Below are 17,139 nucleotides of genomic sequence, written 5' to 3'. Positions count from 1 at the left end.
TATAAACTAAACTTTATCATAGGTACATATGTATCAGACAAACAAAAAACAAAAAGCTATGACATTACCTGTCCTTTCAGGCACCCACTGGGGGCCTTGGACTGTATCTTCCATAAATAAGAGGACTACTGTACTTAAAGATCTTCAGTAACACAGACTTGTTAAATTTGAAGTTAACACCACAAGATACATTTTAAGTTATTGTGTTGTAGTTAAAAAGTCTCATGAAATTTTGGTGAAAAAAAAAAAAGTGAGAGAAGACAAATTAGGTTATTATCAGATGACGAAAACAAAACCCAATTACAGTTAAAATCTATTGTACCAGAAAGTAGTTTAATTAATACTAACTTATCTACTGTGTTGTTTTTAGCTCCAAGTAAATTTCCAATGATATGGAACAAATTTTTTAATGCACCGTTTTTCTAGTTCAGTAACTCTTCCATGTGTGCTTCCATTTATCACATACTTTGATCAAACCGTCTCTGGGAATTTGAAACATGGGATTCTTTGTACCTGATATTCATTGATGAATTCTTACACTTTACTAACTTAGGAACCATTAGTTTTTTCAAACAATATTTGTGCCTACCAGGCACTAGGGCCAAAATCAGTAAATAAGAAAGATGTGGCTCCTGCACTCAAGGGGCTTATAGCCTAATGGGGAAAGAGAGAGGAGTAAAAAGACAGTTGCAATGCAGGGTGGCAAGAACGAGGATGGGAAAATATAAACTACAACAGGATCACATAGAAAGTCACGTAAAATTTGGCAACAGAAGAAGAAAGGAAATGATACTCGGGCTAATATAAAAAGATAAGTAAAGTTTTCCATCTGGAAGCAATTACAGAAAGTGTTTCAGGCTGATAGAACACACATGATAGTCCAGAGTGAAAACACTATCAATGGCAAATTGTTGTAGTGTTCTAAAGAAAGCAAAGGGTCATTCACTAAGTTCCCAATTTCAGAACCACCTTAATCAGCTATACACTGAAGTGTAGTATCTTTAATAGACAGTGTTTATTTTACTAGAGGATATTAGGTATGTTGTTTGATTTTCTGATTTTTTTTTCTCTTTTGTGAACAAAAATGAAACTTTAATTTCATTTTTTCGTTTTAATAGAGATGGGGTTGTGCCGTGTTGCCCATGCTTATCTGGAACTCCTGGACTCAAGCAGTCCACCCACCTCAGCCTCCCAAACCCTGTGATTACAAGTGTTAGCCATTGTGCCCAGCCCTAGGGAACTTTAATTTCTACTAATTCCCTGTGCCTCCTAGTTTCCAAGGTATGCCTAGTGCTCCTTCAGAAGCAGTCCTCTTTCAAGACTGTCACTTCTTGTTCTGAACAATTTCAAATCTCTTTCTGTCAATTTCTCTGCAGCCAGTGTTCTGATCCCCCAGGTTTTGGACCAATTATTATGTCTTCACTCATGTGAGACTTTTTTCTTAGGAGGGTTGCTTTCACCTGCATTCCACTGTCACTGGGCTCCTATTTAGTGTGGGCTCCAGAATGGGTTGGGCCTGGCTTGGGCATTTAACTTTACACATAAATCAAGAGCAGTAGCACTGTGTGTCCTGTCCTGTAATTATCCTGTATGCATGGATTTGTGATTTTTGTTTGGATGCCCTCCTTATGAAACTGTATGATTATTAGAAAACAGACTTTAAATGAAGTAGTTGCCATTATTCGATGAACCTGGAAATCAGCAATCAGAAATTTTGAAACTTCACTTAAGGAATCTAAAAATCTGCTCATGGCTAACCTGAGATATCAACAAATAAGACAATATCACTGGATACAATAGAATTAGATACCTCTTAGTACCAAAAATGAAAGCAGTAGAAACTAGGTACTTTTCCCAATTTCTCCTTTTGTTTTCTTATTTTATTATTAGAGTAGGAAAGAATGACATGGTATGAGACGTCTGGGAAAAATGTCTTTGTAAACATTTTTGAATAGCAAATATTACTATTCGATAGAAGACAGATTTCTCCCTTTACTAGCTTTGTGACCTGGGAAAGTTAATTAACTTTCTGAGTTTTAGGTACATCATAAATTACTTAGAAATAAGTAAATTATGGCAAATTCTTAGAACAATTTCAGTACATGATGAATTTAAAACATGGTATTAATTATTGCATTATATGAAAATCAGAACTAAATTTGAAAATATATTTGCATACAATTATTGTAAGTTGTCCCCTGCTTAGCTTGCTTCTTAGATTTCTCCTGCTGCTTTTTAAGCTGTGATTTTCCAACACCATCTCTAACTGCTCTTGAAAAGTAGATTTAGTACTTTGTTGAGCTGAATGTGCTTGAAGGAACCCTCTTAGCATGTTTCAATGGAACCAAAAAAGTGTGTAGACTCTGAGATAAACACTTTGCTGTTACATGGAGAGAGAAATGACAGAAAATGTGTGTGTTCTGGGTTTTAAAAATCAGTACGTTTTGCAGCACTGTGAAAATGAGTAGCTTCTAATGCTTGCCAAGTTAAACCCAGCTAGGCCAAATATTGTTAGAGCTCCTCCTAATGGAGGTAAATGATGAAGGAGGGACACGTTTGCCAGCATATTCTCCTCCTCTGAGTAGTAAATAGTAGAAACTTACTCTGCCTATTTGCAGTTAGTGCAGTGGTTCAGAGCAAGATAAACATTTCTTTTGTAACATTAGAGAAAACAGTTCCAGTTCTGATGATGAGGAAAATTGCCCTGTTATTTCTCTGGATGTAGAAATACAAATGCTTTTTGTTGGGAGAGCTGACACAATTGAATGCCATGTTAAGATAATCATGGACATTTTTCTCAACTGTCTAAATCATCCCATAGCAATTGATGCATAAACTATTCGTTTACAATGTCATAAAAGAAAAAAAAAAGTGCCTGTATTCAAAAAGCATTCAAATCTCATTTACGCCATGCACGACTGTCCTATTAAATTCAATATGGGGTTACAATACAATTTTTGGATTTCCTGTCCTACTTCATCTCTAATGTAGCACATGTGTCTCTACCTGTCTCTGTGAGGGGCAAACATAATTTTAAATTGATGAACGATTTCTTTTCCAGACAAATCACAGAGACATAATTTACAGTGAATGAAATGGCATATCTAAATCTTCATTTTTGTAGATAATGATTATTTAGCCCTCTGATTCATTCAGATGCTTTTGAGCTTCTCCTTTTGAAAAGAAGAACTATCTTGAAATACTTTCTAAAATAAATTTCTTTACGGAAATGAAAAGAAGGGTTAATTACAATTCTCTAAAATATTCTTAAATGGCTACTCCTGTCAGATGAGTGCAAAAGGATATTTTAAAAAGGTAACACTTATAGATGATGACAACAGGAGTATTTTACCCAGCATATCATATTAACTGCTGTTTTCTTGTATATGCGTAAGGAGAAAATGTTGGCTTTAGTGTAGAAACCAAAAGAAACTTGTAATTTAGGAACAAGGACTTTATCTAGAAAATTCTATTGAGCAGTTTGTAATGCTAATGCATGCATTTAGCCATACTTCACCTTAGAAAGGACTTATCTGATAGCTTCTAATTGAGAATAAAGTTTTCTTCTAAAGGGAAAAACAACTAACCATACAAAAGAGGAGACACGCAATTCATTTCCCCATTAGCCAAGAATTATGTCATTAACTGGTAATAACTCCTGATTTTGGACATAAGGAATGTCTAACTACTGATAGTAAGTTTTTAAGCGTCTATTCGTTAACTTGAAAGAGGGATAATTTTATTAAAAAGTCAATGGATTTAACTTTATATAATCTTTTTTAAAGAATAATAAATATTATTTAAAGATTAACTGATATCAACCAATAAATACTTTGACTATTGCTAGTTGAATTAAGTATAATTAAATGTTAGGTAAAGCAATCATTTGAATTTTAGATTTATAAAATAGTGGAAATAAAATTGTTACTTCAGGGCAGGTGCTTTTTTTTTTTTTTTTAATTCTGTGTATTGCTAGTGTTCAAGATACACCTGACACATAATCAATGTTACATAAAGACTTTTTGTTTTGGGTGGGTGGATACATAGATGAGCAGACTCAAGTTAGATGTGCTCTATTTCTTTCTTTCCTTTTTTTTTTTAAGTCGAAGTCTCAATCTGTCTCCCCAGCGGGAGTGCAGTGGCACGATCTCGGTTTACTGCACCCTCTGCTTCCTGGATTCCAGTGATTCTCCTGCCTCAGCCTCCCAACTAGCTGGATCTACAGATACGTGCCACCATGCCCGGCTAATGTTTGTATTTTTTCGTAGAGATGGGATTTCACCATATTGGACAGGCTGGTCTTGAACTCCTGATCTGTAAGAAAGGCTATCATTATATCCTTCCCTCATTATCAAAAACATGTTAACTGTTATTGTACTTCTTGAATTATTTTTATTTCTTCCCAGCAAACTGAGAATACATCTTCCCTTTGTGTATGGCATTCACATCCACCGTCAGGCACTTGGTAAGCCAACATTGACAATTTTTCATAAAATTTAGTTACATTTGAAATGTACTAGGCTTGATAGTTCTTAGGGTTTTAAGCAATACGTAACATAATTTATCTAGCTTCTGTGATACTTACTATACCCCAGGCTTTACCTGCCTTCTAAATTAAACTGTAGGAAAAAAAATAGAGAGGCAATAAATCCATAAATCTGTGGATATTGATATAACGTGTGAAAGACAGGTTTATGAGGTTATAGGGTGGCTTAGAAACTAAATTATACCTGATAATGTTGATATAAAATTTAGTGAAGTTTAAGATTTTATTTGCATGGTAAGTAAGTTACTTTATTTTTTCTCATCAAATTTCAGCTGACTTTTTTGTTGCATTGAATTCATTAAGGAGTCTTAAAATAAGGGAAAAAAGAAAAAGTGACAACAAAATCAGCTGAGAACATCTTATTGCTGAAACTGGCAAATGATTCATTCATCTGACAGGACATATTGTTATAATTGGAGACTCCAGTTTCTTCTTGAAAAGTAAGCCACATCTCTGAAAGCTATAAGCAGCAGACACAGGGCATCTCTTAAAATTCCCCTTTAGCTAAAACTAATATCCGAATATCTTAAATCTAAACAATGAAACACAGACAGAAAAAAACAACAAAACACATACATTAATAATTTAATTTTGAAACTTAATATTTAAATTGATCTATAGCCAGTCAAATGATCAGTTTGCTCATTTAATGTATTCAGGAGTGGTTTTATATTTAAAAAATGGTTTCTTTGATCATACATCTGTGAAAGTGCACATAATCACGATGAATGATTGCAGAGCCTGCCATTCTTCAGGAAGCAGAGCGTAAAACAATATTGTAATAGATACCCTTACTGGGCATTATCAATCATTCTAGGCATTCCTCTAAAATATTTTAAAAAGTAACTTATTTATGCATAAAACAACCCTACACAGCAAGTGTTTTACTATTTTTTTTTTGTAGATGAAGAAACTGATTCACAGCAGGGCTGAGAAATTTTACAGGCTGGCACAGTTAATAAGCAGAAGAGTTGGGATGTGAACACTGCCAGTCTGGCTTCAGAATGTTCAGAGCTACTTTCTCACAGTTGTGGAACACAGAAGTTGAGGTCCATTATACTTAATGGACCTAGTTAGCATGGGCTTTTAACTGGACCTATTAATCTTGGGCATTTAACTGAGTTCCTAAATTTTAGAACTTTCTGTACTTCGTAAGGTTGGGCTTTTAATTGAGTTCCTAAATCTTAGAATGGAGATACTATGTATTTCTTATGGCCTAATGTGATGTTTGAGAGCTGGGATTCTAGAACGTGACTGGGTTTCAACCCAGGTTCTACCATTTACCAGCTGTATCATTTGAATGAGTTAGTAGCATCTTTCTATCTTTGGGCCTTGGTTTTGCCATAATAACACACATACTTTAAAGATATTCTGAAGATTAAATGAGTTTCTGTCTCTGTCTCACAAGATAGACTGCTGTTTTATAAGTTCTTAACTATAATAAAAGTTTAAGAATGAAATTAATTTAAATGAAGAATGGCTGTAGTGCCATGTAGAAACTAAATAGAAAGTACCCATTGTTATCTTCAGCAAATTCAGTCATATCTCTGTTCTCACATCTCATCAATCCGATTCCGGGATTCTGTGCTTTATAATAAACTAAGTTACTGTAAAATTCTAGTGTATTTATCAGTGCTTGGTCTCGCTACTTGTTACCAACAACTGAACAATCTTTTCTTCTCTGCATCTTTTCCCCCCTTCCTGATTACTACTGTCATCATAATCATAGTCATTATCGTCATCATAACTTAGCTTTTAGCTTGGCTCTCACTTTATCTGGGAACCCTTCTCTCAATCCTTTAATCAAAATGGTAGTCATTACTCTCTGCTTATAGCACCCTATGCTGACACTGACATAGACTTAACATTCCTCTGTATTGCAATTTATTTTCAGTTTGTCTGTCTGTTATTTCTCCTCAGCTAAGCATATCTTATCAAATTCTCCATCCCTCTAGCACCTATCACAATTCCTGACATAGCAGTTTTTCAGGATGTGTTTTCAGCAAATGCAATGTTTCTTTTTCAGTTGACTGACAACAAAGTCTAGATCAGTAATTTCCAAAAAAATGGTTTATGGAAATATTTTCTTGAGTCAATAAAAAATAAATAAATAAATGTGATTAATTTTCATAAAGGTAAATTTGTGTATGTTTTCTTGTTCTGAGATTGTTTTTCTATTTTTAATAAGAAAATTTCGTTCATTAATTGAAAGCAATAATAATTGAGTTGATTTATTTTTATTCTCTTTACTTAAAAAATACAAAGCTGGCAACTTATTATTATTGGAATCTCTATTATTTTTATATTTAATTAGTTTATGAGATCCAAAATTCTGGCGTAAAGTAAACAAGGCATAGAAATTTGAACATTAAGTAGATGATGCAAAAAAGTAAGATGGTAAAGAGGCCTGGAACAGGATATGTGGTATTATTATTTTCTCATAATTTTGCTTAGATTAGTGAAAATGTTATTATGACAAAAATAATGGGTGTTAAGCTGTTTATTGTAATCTAAATGTTAATTATAATAACACATTGATTATTAGTTACAATAATCTATTTATTTATTGTACCTATCCCCAAACAGTTTTCATAGATTAGAAGCCATAGTGCTTCTGACGTCAGGAAGGCATTTGACCGAGTGCCCAGAAATGTTATTGAACCAGGCATAGAAATATTTCCTAGTAGAGATGGATGCAATCATAGTCCACAAGTGTTGGAAATTGTTAACTTTGGAATGCGATGGCTTTTTTTTGGTTCTGGCACATCAGAAATTTTATTAATGACTCAGATGAGAACACTGATAGCTTGTCTATCTAATTTCAAGGTGACAAATATTGTAAATAAACAATGATGATGGAATACAATACCAAATGCAAAAGAAGTTTTTGAGTGGTTGAGATAATTTTCCATTTTAAGAAGATAAAATATCAGGTAATAATACAAAGTCTTATGCTGGTTTGCCAAAAGGAAATAACAGGAACTATAAGTTAATTGTATATTTAAGTAAAGATAGGAAAGATATAGGAATTTTAGTTCAACATGAGCTAATTGTAGAAAATGCCTAAAAAGTTGTTGTGATCTCCTTTTGAATTAATGAATGAAAGGATAGAGTCAGCACAAAGGAGAATAATGCTTTGCTTTTTAGTAGTATATACCACATTCCAAGAAGGTTTGACGAGCACAATGCACATATAAATGAGTTACTTTATCTGAAAGGAGAGAAGATTCAGATTTCTGTCTATATTTCAAATATTTATTTGATTTGACCATTTCATTCGAGGGAGTGTGTGCGTGTGTGTGTGTGTGTGCACATGTTTGTGTACCTGTGTGTGTGTATATTGCCCAAACTTAGAGCTGCTAGAAAGATATCTATGAAGGAAATGTGTTTGTATTTCTTTGTAAAAATGTTTCAGATTATGTAATGTCAAAGTACAGACTGTAGAGACAGTTTATCACAAACAAAGGAAAGTAGTAATGAAGTCATTTTTTTTCTGCAGTTAGAGGTCAGAAGAAAACAATATTTTATTTTCTCCCAAGGGACTGTTGAAAAATACAATTACTGTTCCAACTTACTTAAACATTGCGAGCTGTAAATTATATGTCTACAGTAATAATCTTGCATTTGATTTTTGCATATAAGCAATGTCATAAGGGAAGGTATGGACCATATTCAGAGTACAAGAATTCATACTTGAATACCTTCTGCCTTTAAATATTTCTGCCTTTAAAATGCGTTTTGTTCATGATAAGTAAATAAAGCAAACAATAGGGAGGTGAGAAAATGTCTTTATAATGCATGTTTGCATTTTGTTAATGTCAATCAGAAATTTAGTCTGGAGAGTGAAATGGGGCAGAGTTGGAGTCTGAAATTCATTTGCCATTCTAGATGCTTTCCTTACCCCAAATACTGCTCTTACATCTTGTTCCCACTTATTGTATCAGGCTCATGGGAAGAAACAGGTATACTGGTGAATTTGGAGTTACTGGAAAAGAGGTATCCTCTTAACTTGAATAAGTGGAATTTTCTTTTTTTATTTTCTTTTACTACTTCTCTTTTATTATGAATGCCAAACTACAATGGTCTAGCCTAAGGGTAATATGTCACCATGATGAATGCTACTCACTTCTCTCAGACAATGTAGTCTAGTAAAATGAGGGCTACATTATGAGCCGTAGTTCTTTTCTGATTTTAACACAGACTGGCTGAATGACCTTGAATAAATTGGGTCATGTCAGCATATTGAAGCTTTTTGGCCGCGTCCTTGTCTGGCTCATGTACAATGAATGTATTGCATATGGTAACTTTTCAATATGAATATTCAAAATTATCAATAAGACAGCTCCAATACTGCACTATAACTAGCGTCGCTAATTTCCCACCTTCATCTCAAGCGCTAGTTTCTTTAGCAAGATTATAGAAATGTTTTTTCTTTCTGTTTGCATATTATTTACCTTTTCTGTTGTTTTGGTAGAAGTTTTTTGAGACGTTCATCTTAGGAAGTTCTTCTAAATATGATTTTCAGAAATAACTTTTGCTGTTCAGACAGTATAGTTCCCCAAAGGGCTTACATACAAATGTTTTTTAGCCAGATATTCTTTTTCTAAAAAGAATAGCATATTTACTCTGTGTAAAGATAAAAAATTAAAAGTTACAAAAGTACATAAAGTGAAAAAAAGTTTCCTGCACTCTGCCACCAACTCCTCTTCTTAGATAAATTCTTTTACCGTATAATAATATCCAATGTCTCTACAAATGGGTATGTATACACTTTTATTAATTTCAATGGTATTTTGCTGTACTGCGGATGTACAACTTGGTTACTATTACTTAATAATATATGTTTAGATCGTTTCACCTCACAATCATGTAGAGATATTTTATTCTTTTAATGGCTACATAGTCTGTCATTGTAATTATGTATCATAATTTATTTACTCAATTCCATATTGGTGGACATTCAGATTTTTCCAATATTTTGTGATTACAAACTATGGCGCAAATAATATGCTTGTGTATATATTATTTTTTAAAAAAATTCTAGAAGTGGGATTCCTCAATCAATATGTTCTCTGTCCATAGTAATAACTTAAAGCAATATTATATTGTGAAAACTATTTCAAATTGCTTTCCAAAGAGATATATAAATTAATCTCTTATCAACAACTTTGAAAAATGCATGCTTCTCTTACCCTTGCTAATAGATATTAAGGATGCAAATTCAAGACATATGATTTTACCAAAAAATCTTACTGAGTAATTGTCTCTTCATTTTACTGTACAAAACAAATTTTATTTGAAAAATGAATAATACAGATAATATCAAGGACTATAAAAATAGTTTATACTTTGTTTCAATTATGTTATATAATATCAAAATTGTGAAGAGAGAATAAAGAAATGAAAATTACAGTAGGGTCTTTAGCATTTGAAGCTGAATACATTCCATCAAAAGGGAAATTTAACAGCAGTAGTGGTTTTTTCAGTATTTTGCAAAGCAAAGTAACTACTGTTCTGATGTTGTGGCTCTAAATGTAGCTACAAAATAATTAACTGAAATAATTCATTTTTAGATTTTTAAGACCCTTTTGCATTTAGAGAAAAATATGGCAGGAGAAAAGAGTGTTGTATCTGAGTCTAGCTACCCTAGAGAATGACAATAAAAGATACTTCCGGGGTTTTTATGTAGTCAGGTGAGAATCTCTGGCCTCTGAGCAATTGGTAGCACTGCCATTATGCCCTGTTGAAGATTAGAAAAGGGAAAGATATATTGTCTAGTTCATTTCATCATCACTTATTTACTTATTTATTTATTCATTCGTTAATTTTGTCTGCTTGTTTGTTTGCTTCTTTCTCATTTTGTGTCAATATCCAGGACTAACATCACCGAATATATTTTTGAAATCTCCTCTAAACATATTTTAGAAATATTGAATTAAAAACTTATTATATGTACATACAAAAATGATTGAGAGTTAGACAATTTATAACTTGAATTTAGTACGAGACTCTGACCTCTGGTGTAACTTTTGCCAAATCATTTAACCCTCAGAATCTCTACTTTCTCTTTTGTAAAAATTGACAGGGAGGAACAAATGAGATAACAAACATAAAGTAATTAACATATTCCTACTACATAGCATCACTAACCCATTTTACAGATGAAGTGAAGGCCAAGGGATATAAAATCGAATTCATTGATAGTAGGGCAGATAGTTTACTAACGTTGACAGGGAAATCTTGTTATAAAATGGAAAAAAAAGGATAGAAATAATAGCTAAAAGTAATGTGAAAAATAATTTTCACCTTGTGTTTATTTCTAAAGCGTTTCTGTCTACTTTGTTTTAATTTTTTGGCACTTATTTTGTTGCATAACAGGGACTTAGATTTAGGTCTATTTTACTCCAGATTCCATGCATTTTGTCATTATCCTGTCTGCTATACATCCTGGAAAATAAGCATTAAAATTTGGAATATTAGAGGGAAAATTATTTAATAAAACAATTGCCATTCTTCTTCAGAAGTCTAATTAAAATAAAAAGTTGTAAAAGTAAAAAACAGTTATTTTCACAGAAAAAAACAAAACACTGTGAGCAATGTTAGAAACTTAAATAGAGCCTTAGAAATAGAATTGGAATTATTTACAAGGCAATAAGGCACAACAGCATGCTTTCAGTGGAATAGGTGTACGACAGATGAGATATGACATACAAAAGGCACCAAGCACAATGCATGATAAATAGCATGCAGTAAATGGCAGTATCATTAGTCCTAGAAAAATACACTGGTGATCGAAAATCTTATAATAACCTCTGGAACAACGTGCAAAATGCTGGCTATTTAATTATGCAAGAATTTCCTGTAAATTTCTGAAAATAAATGTTGTGTTACACCATAATATATCAGCCTGTGCATATTAAATATTTACTATTTTTTGTTTGTTTGTTTGCCATCAGCAGTCATTCTCTCTTCAGTTGGGGTGGTTTTCAGGTAGCTCTGATCCCACATCAATGTGTTAAATCTACTTTATGATTCTGTCCAGTGCAACCAGGGCATAACATTCTTTACCCATAGTTATTGGTCTCAAGACAAACACCTGGCCCAATCAGAGGTAATTCTTGTCTATATTTGCAAGGTCTATTCAAGAAGTAGACATTCTCTTTTCTAAAGTATTTAGCCAGTAAGTGTAGATACAATCGTGTAGGCAATTATCTCACTTCCATGCGGAGCCTGGGAATGAAGTCATTCTGTCTGAGCACCTGAACTCAATACGTGAAAAATAAGTCCTCCACTTTTTATTGGCTCAAGTCAATCTTCATTAGCTTTGCTAAATCTTATAGTTTATTTTACAGCTCTTCTTGCAATGTCTACTTCAGATTTTAACAAATCTCTTTACTCAGTTTTTTCTTTGAATTTCTAGGGCACATATATAGCTGAGAAAACACATTTTTGGCACTTCCTCCTATTCTACATTAGATTGTTGCAGCTTAACCTTCCTTATGCCCATATCTCATTATTAACGCCAGTACATCCCACCAAAGACAAATACACAAATCACCTCTAATTGAAACTGAATCAATACACGGAATATATTAGTGGACTTCAAAAGGTTCATGGAAAATGTAATTAAAAGATAAAATATAAATATAAACTTTATTTCTCAACATAAGTTTTGTCAAGGTCAATAGCCATTAAGTCCATCCCTAAAGAACTGAGAGCTCTTTGTCAATGCAGACTTTTAAAAAATATTAACTGAAGAAGATTAGGAAACAAAAAGAAGTCAGAAGTATCCAAGTTAGAACTGCAAGGTATATGCCTAATAATTCGCTATCAAAACTTTTGTAAAATTTCCCTTCACTGATGAAGAGAATGAGCAGAAGAATTTTTGTAGTAGAGAAGAATCTTCTGGTAAAGTTTTTCTGGGTATTTTTCTGCTAAATTTTTGGCTAAATTTATTAAAATACTCTCATAACAAGCAGATGTTATTGTTTATCTTTTTTGCCCCCCAGAAAGTCAACAAGGAAGGTGTCTTGAACATGCCTAAAACATGTCATGACCTTTGTCTTAACTGGTCTGCTTTTGCTTTGACTGGGACTGTTTGCACCTCTTGGTAGTCATTGTTTTTGTTGTGTTTTGTCTTCAGTATGATACTAGTAAAGTCATGTTTCATATCCCATTACAATTCTTCAAAGAAATGCTTCAGAATCTTTATCCCATTTACTTAAAATTTCCACTGAGCACTCTGCTCTTGTCTACAGATGTTCTGGGTGCAACAGTTTTGGCAACTGTATGATAGAAATTTTGCTCAACTTTAATTTTCAGTCAGAATTGTGTAATTCAGAATTCAGAATCTGAATCAATCGAGATGTCTCCGGTGCTGGCTATTGGTTCTGTTGTTAATCCTAAATCCTCTTCAATTAGAGCACAAGAAAGATTAATTTTTTCTTCAAAAATTGATGTGGATAACCTGCACCAGTGGACTTTATTTTCAACATAATCTTATCCCATCTTAAAAAGAGTTACTCCTTTGGAAGCAGTTGATTTCTTTGGGTCATTCTCCTCATAAATTTTTGTAAAGCATTAATGATTTCACCATTCTGCCACCAAAGCTTCACTATAAATTTGATGGAGTTTTTTTTTTTGGTTCAATTTTAGCAGAATTCACGTTGCTCTGATGAAGACTCTTTTTAAACTGATGTCTTATCCTTCTTAGTGCCTTAAAGTAGATCCTGTTCAGACATCTTATAACAAGTAACTACAAGTTTATTTTGGTGCAAAAACATTTTGAGAACTATGCATAGTGTTTTTCATAATACATATTTTCTACAAACTTTTTGAATTCCCCTCATACTTGTACAACATTTTATTCTCCACAGGGTCTACACACATTACTTTCACCTACAAGATGCCTAGAAAATACTGGTTGGCTAATATTTATTTCTCAAATTTTTTTAAATACAAAAATGGCCAGTGAGTTTGATTTCATTGTGACTTTTGATGTGCTCACAATCTTCATATTTTCATAAGAGAGACTATGTTCTGACAGTAAGTCTAATTTTATTAAAAGAAATGAGAAAGTGTCTTTAGATATGCCAAAGGTGATATCTATAGAGACAGAGAGAAAATCCTCTGAGCAAATGCATATGTTCACCTGAGAAATATCATAAGGAAATACTCTTTGAAATGTATCTGGAGGCAGGGAGAAAACTTAGGGACAGAAAGCCTCTTTGGAATAGTGCTACAATAGTAAATACAAAAGCAATTATAATACTTTCATATTTAATACTTTAAAATTTTGAATCATTAAGTGATTTTTAGACTGAGACTTTCAGAATCAATGAACCTGCAAAATGAAGAGGTAGAGAATGCTGTATTGACATTTGTGTCAAACAAAATACGTGTTGAGATTCTGTGAAAATCAAGTTAAGAATAAAAACGTCATCAGTTCTAAAGATATTTAGGCTTAAATGTACTATGACTACTAGCTATTTGCAAAGACAGTAGCTAGGAAAAAGTATTTTGCGACTGTTATTTTCCCACATCTTTTTTGACCTTCCATCAAGTAAGAAATAAGCATTGATTGGTAATGTTGATTATAGCTGTACCTTGATGTTAAAGATGTTTTTGACAAGATCTGTGCATATCATTGACATCTTCAGGAACTACTCCATTTTAGAGGTTGCATCTGAAGATAACCCTGAAATTTCATCATAATTTCTAAATGATACTCTGCTGCTTTTTATAAATGAACAATCTTAAAAACAAAGCAATTGAAAAGTAAACACCGTTTTCTATTGTGTCAAACTCTTAAATAAAAAATACATATACTTTTACATAAATAGCAGATAAAATACATTTAACATTATATATTCCCAAGTCCAATTACTTCAGAAAACAATAGTATTCTTGATATATTTTTGACACTATTTGTATTCTAAGAGTGCTTTTCACTTGATTTTAAGCATAGTTTATTTTAGATTATATAATAATAACTCCTGAATGGTTTACATATTCTGCATTTGGAAACCTTGAAAATGTAATTTTTCAATATTTCTAATTCAAGCTCAAAAAATACAATGATACTTTTTTGTATTAAGTTTATTGTTTGATGTGAATCTGAGTAAACATGGCCATGGTTAAGTGTAATTAGACTTAATTATCTTGGAAAATATGTAAAAACAAGCAAAACACACACAGAGGAGTAAAGATATCACTTCAAATAGAACAGGGGTTCTGCACACATATCTCTGTAAGATGTCATCTATTTTTGCACATTGGTCATACTAACACAGATAAAGAAATCATTTCTCATCAATTGTCTTGCACTGGTATAAAAACAGTGCTGAGAGTGGAGTTTATATTTCACTTCATTTGATAATCATTGTCTTCTAGAAGACTTTTTTTTCCTTAACTGCTTTAAATTGAGTTAATTACCAAAGCCTTTGGAAAATTTTACAAAATATGTCCATATTGTATTTTATCATTGTACAGATAATTTAGCATTTGCATGGCAATTTTATGTTCCTTTTATAAAGTGTGACTTTAGAATTGTTTTATATTTACTCCCAGTGCTTCAGTTGTTTGGTTGTTAAGTTCCTAGCTGAAACCTACTCCAAGAGAAAGGCCTTGTATGGACTTAAGCAGTAATCCTAATTGTATTAAAAATAATGATAATAATAATAACTCAAAATTTCTTATACATGTAGCATGTATTAAATACTAAACTGGTGCTGAATAATTTTAAGAACTATCTCCTTAGCCCACACAGAACCGCAAAAGATAGGGTAATATTACTCCCTAAATTTTACATTGAGGAAACCATGAGCTATAAGAATCAAATAACTTAAAAAATATCCTGCCACTAAAAAATGGCAGAACCTGGCTTCAGTTGAGGTCTGTCTGGAGTCTTCAATGGCCACAAATGGAAGAAATGTATCAGAAGTATGTTGTATGTTTGGTTTATAACAAGTTATGAGAATGTGCTCAGAAAAGGGAACACAGAGTTTCGATTCCATTAGTTATGGTTTCTTCCTTAAGCTATAAGGGATTCTTATTTTTTAAGCTGTAAAATATGACAAAATTTTACCTAAAAACTTTCAGTCTAGAATAAGTATGATTAGAGGTACAATATGTCCGCTTTGTAACTACATGTAACAATATTTAACTATTTAAACTGCTAAATAAAGAAAATTGGAGACCAAATGGATTACATGCATTTGTAACATATGGATTACCAATGGATTACAACATGTTACTTTCAAATCAATGTGAGGGGGAAACCGTTTCTATATGAAATTTTGACCCTACCATTTAGTTTCTGCTTTTTTGACCCAGAATATTTTAACTTCCACTTTATTGGTGAAGATTTTAACTGAAATATGCCAATATGGATGAATTTTTCTCAAAAGGTATTTTGTGATACAAATCCAATTAAGCAAATGTAGTCCTTTGATCAGTATTATAATTAGGACAGTTTAAGCATTATTGTTGGCAGGAAGAGTTATTTTCTGATACATTTAACAATAAAGATGTGCTTAATTGACCACATTTATTTATTTATTTTCGCTTTTGCTTTCTTTCGATTTTGTACTTTGTGGTTTTGTTTCTTTCCACTCAATTGTGTCATCAATTCCAAAAGTAAAATTGAAGACAATAGTCTCATAGACCGTAGAAAATAGTTTTTCAGATATGGTTTTTCCATAAGAATAAATTTTTTTTCAATTTTAGTTAATAACAATTTTACAAATTTTTCTAGTTTTAGATACTCTGTTGATTACTGCCATAGTCAATTTACTGTGTCAATTAGGGTAATGATTAAATGGTATTGAGATTAGTTTTCTCATTTATGTCAAATTTTACTTCCTTCAGTGAGAGCTACTCTCTATTTTGTTTTAATGTTCTTAATTAACGATGTGTCCTATGAATTTTATAAAATATTTATGACTTGTAACTTACTTCCTAGATAATTTACAGCATTTTTAAGCAAATTACCTCACAGATTACAGCACTGAATTGTGACTGAAGAAGGGTAGATGAATACACTAATCTAGTTTTCCTGCATATTTCTGACCATGAAGAATTCTATACTTGAAACTTCCATGTTATTTGCAAAGCAAAAAGCAAATGAGTGATGACAGCACTATGTCTTCATGATACGTAGGCCCTTTTGACCAAACCAGTGTAGGCAGCAGAAAAGCAAATTCAGAACATTGCTGGAAAAATGCATGTCAAACTATTCAAAGTGATTCACCTCCACCTGAGGGGTGCTAATATAGGCAATTTTATTTTCTTCTTTTTGGCAACCTACTTTCTACATTTTTCTGTAACTAAAATGTATTACTTTTGAAATAAGGAAAATAAATGAAACAAGAAAGCAAGAAAACAAGCAGAGACAAGTGATAAATAGAACGGCCTTCTGGGTGATTTTAAAATGGTAGTCAGTATCTCACAGTTGCAGATACAGATTCAGGTCTTGAATGAATCAATAGCTACAGTACACGAAGTCTTCAGAAATGATCATTCTAGTGGCAGAAAGCCCAGGTAAGGAAGCTATCATAAAGTCGCAAGCGAGGAATGACGATGGCCTGAACTAA

The 17,139-nt window shown here is 32.5% G+C and overlaps 1 long non-coding RNA gene across 2 annotated transcripts in view; it reads left to right on the top strand.

Moving 5' to 3' along the window:
- Window positions 1-17,139, top strand: part of LOC103885553 — a 92,384-nt gene that overhangs the window by 32,617 nt on the left and 42,628 nt on the right. The gene's annotated exons all lie outside the window — the stretch shown is intronic.

The sequence above is a fragment of the Papio anubis genome, chromosome 5, assembly GCF_008728515.1.
Source record: "Papio anubis isolate 15944 chromosome 5, Panubis1.0, whole genome shotgun sequence".
NCBI classification, from domain to species: Eukaryota; Metazoa; Chordata; class Mammalia; order Primates; family Cercopithecidae; genus Papio; species Papio anubis.
This window is presented reverse-complemented; position numbering and strand designations above follow the sequence as displayed.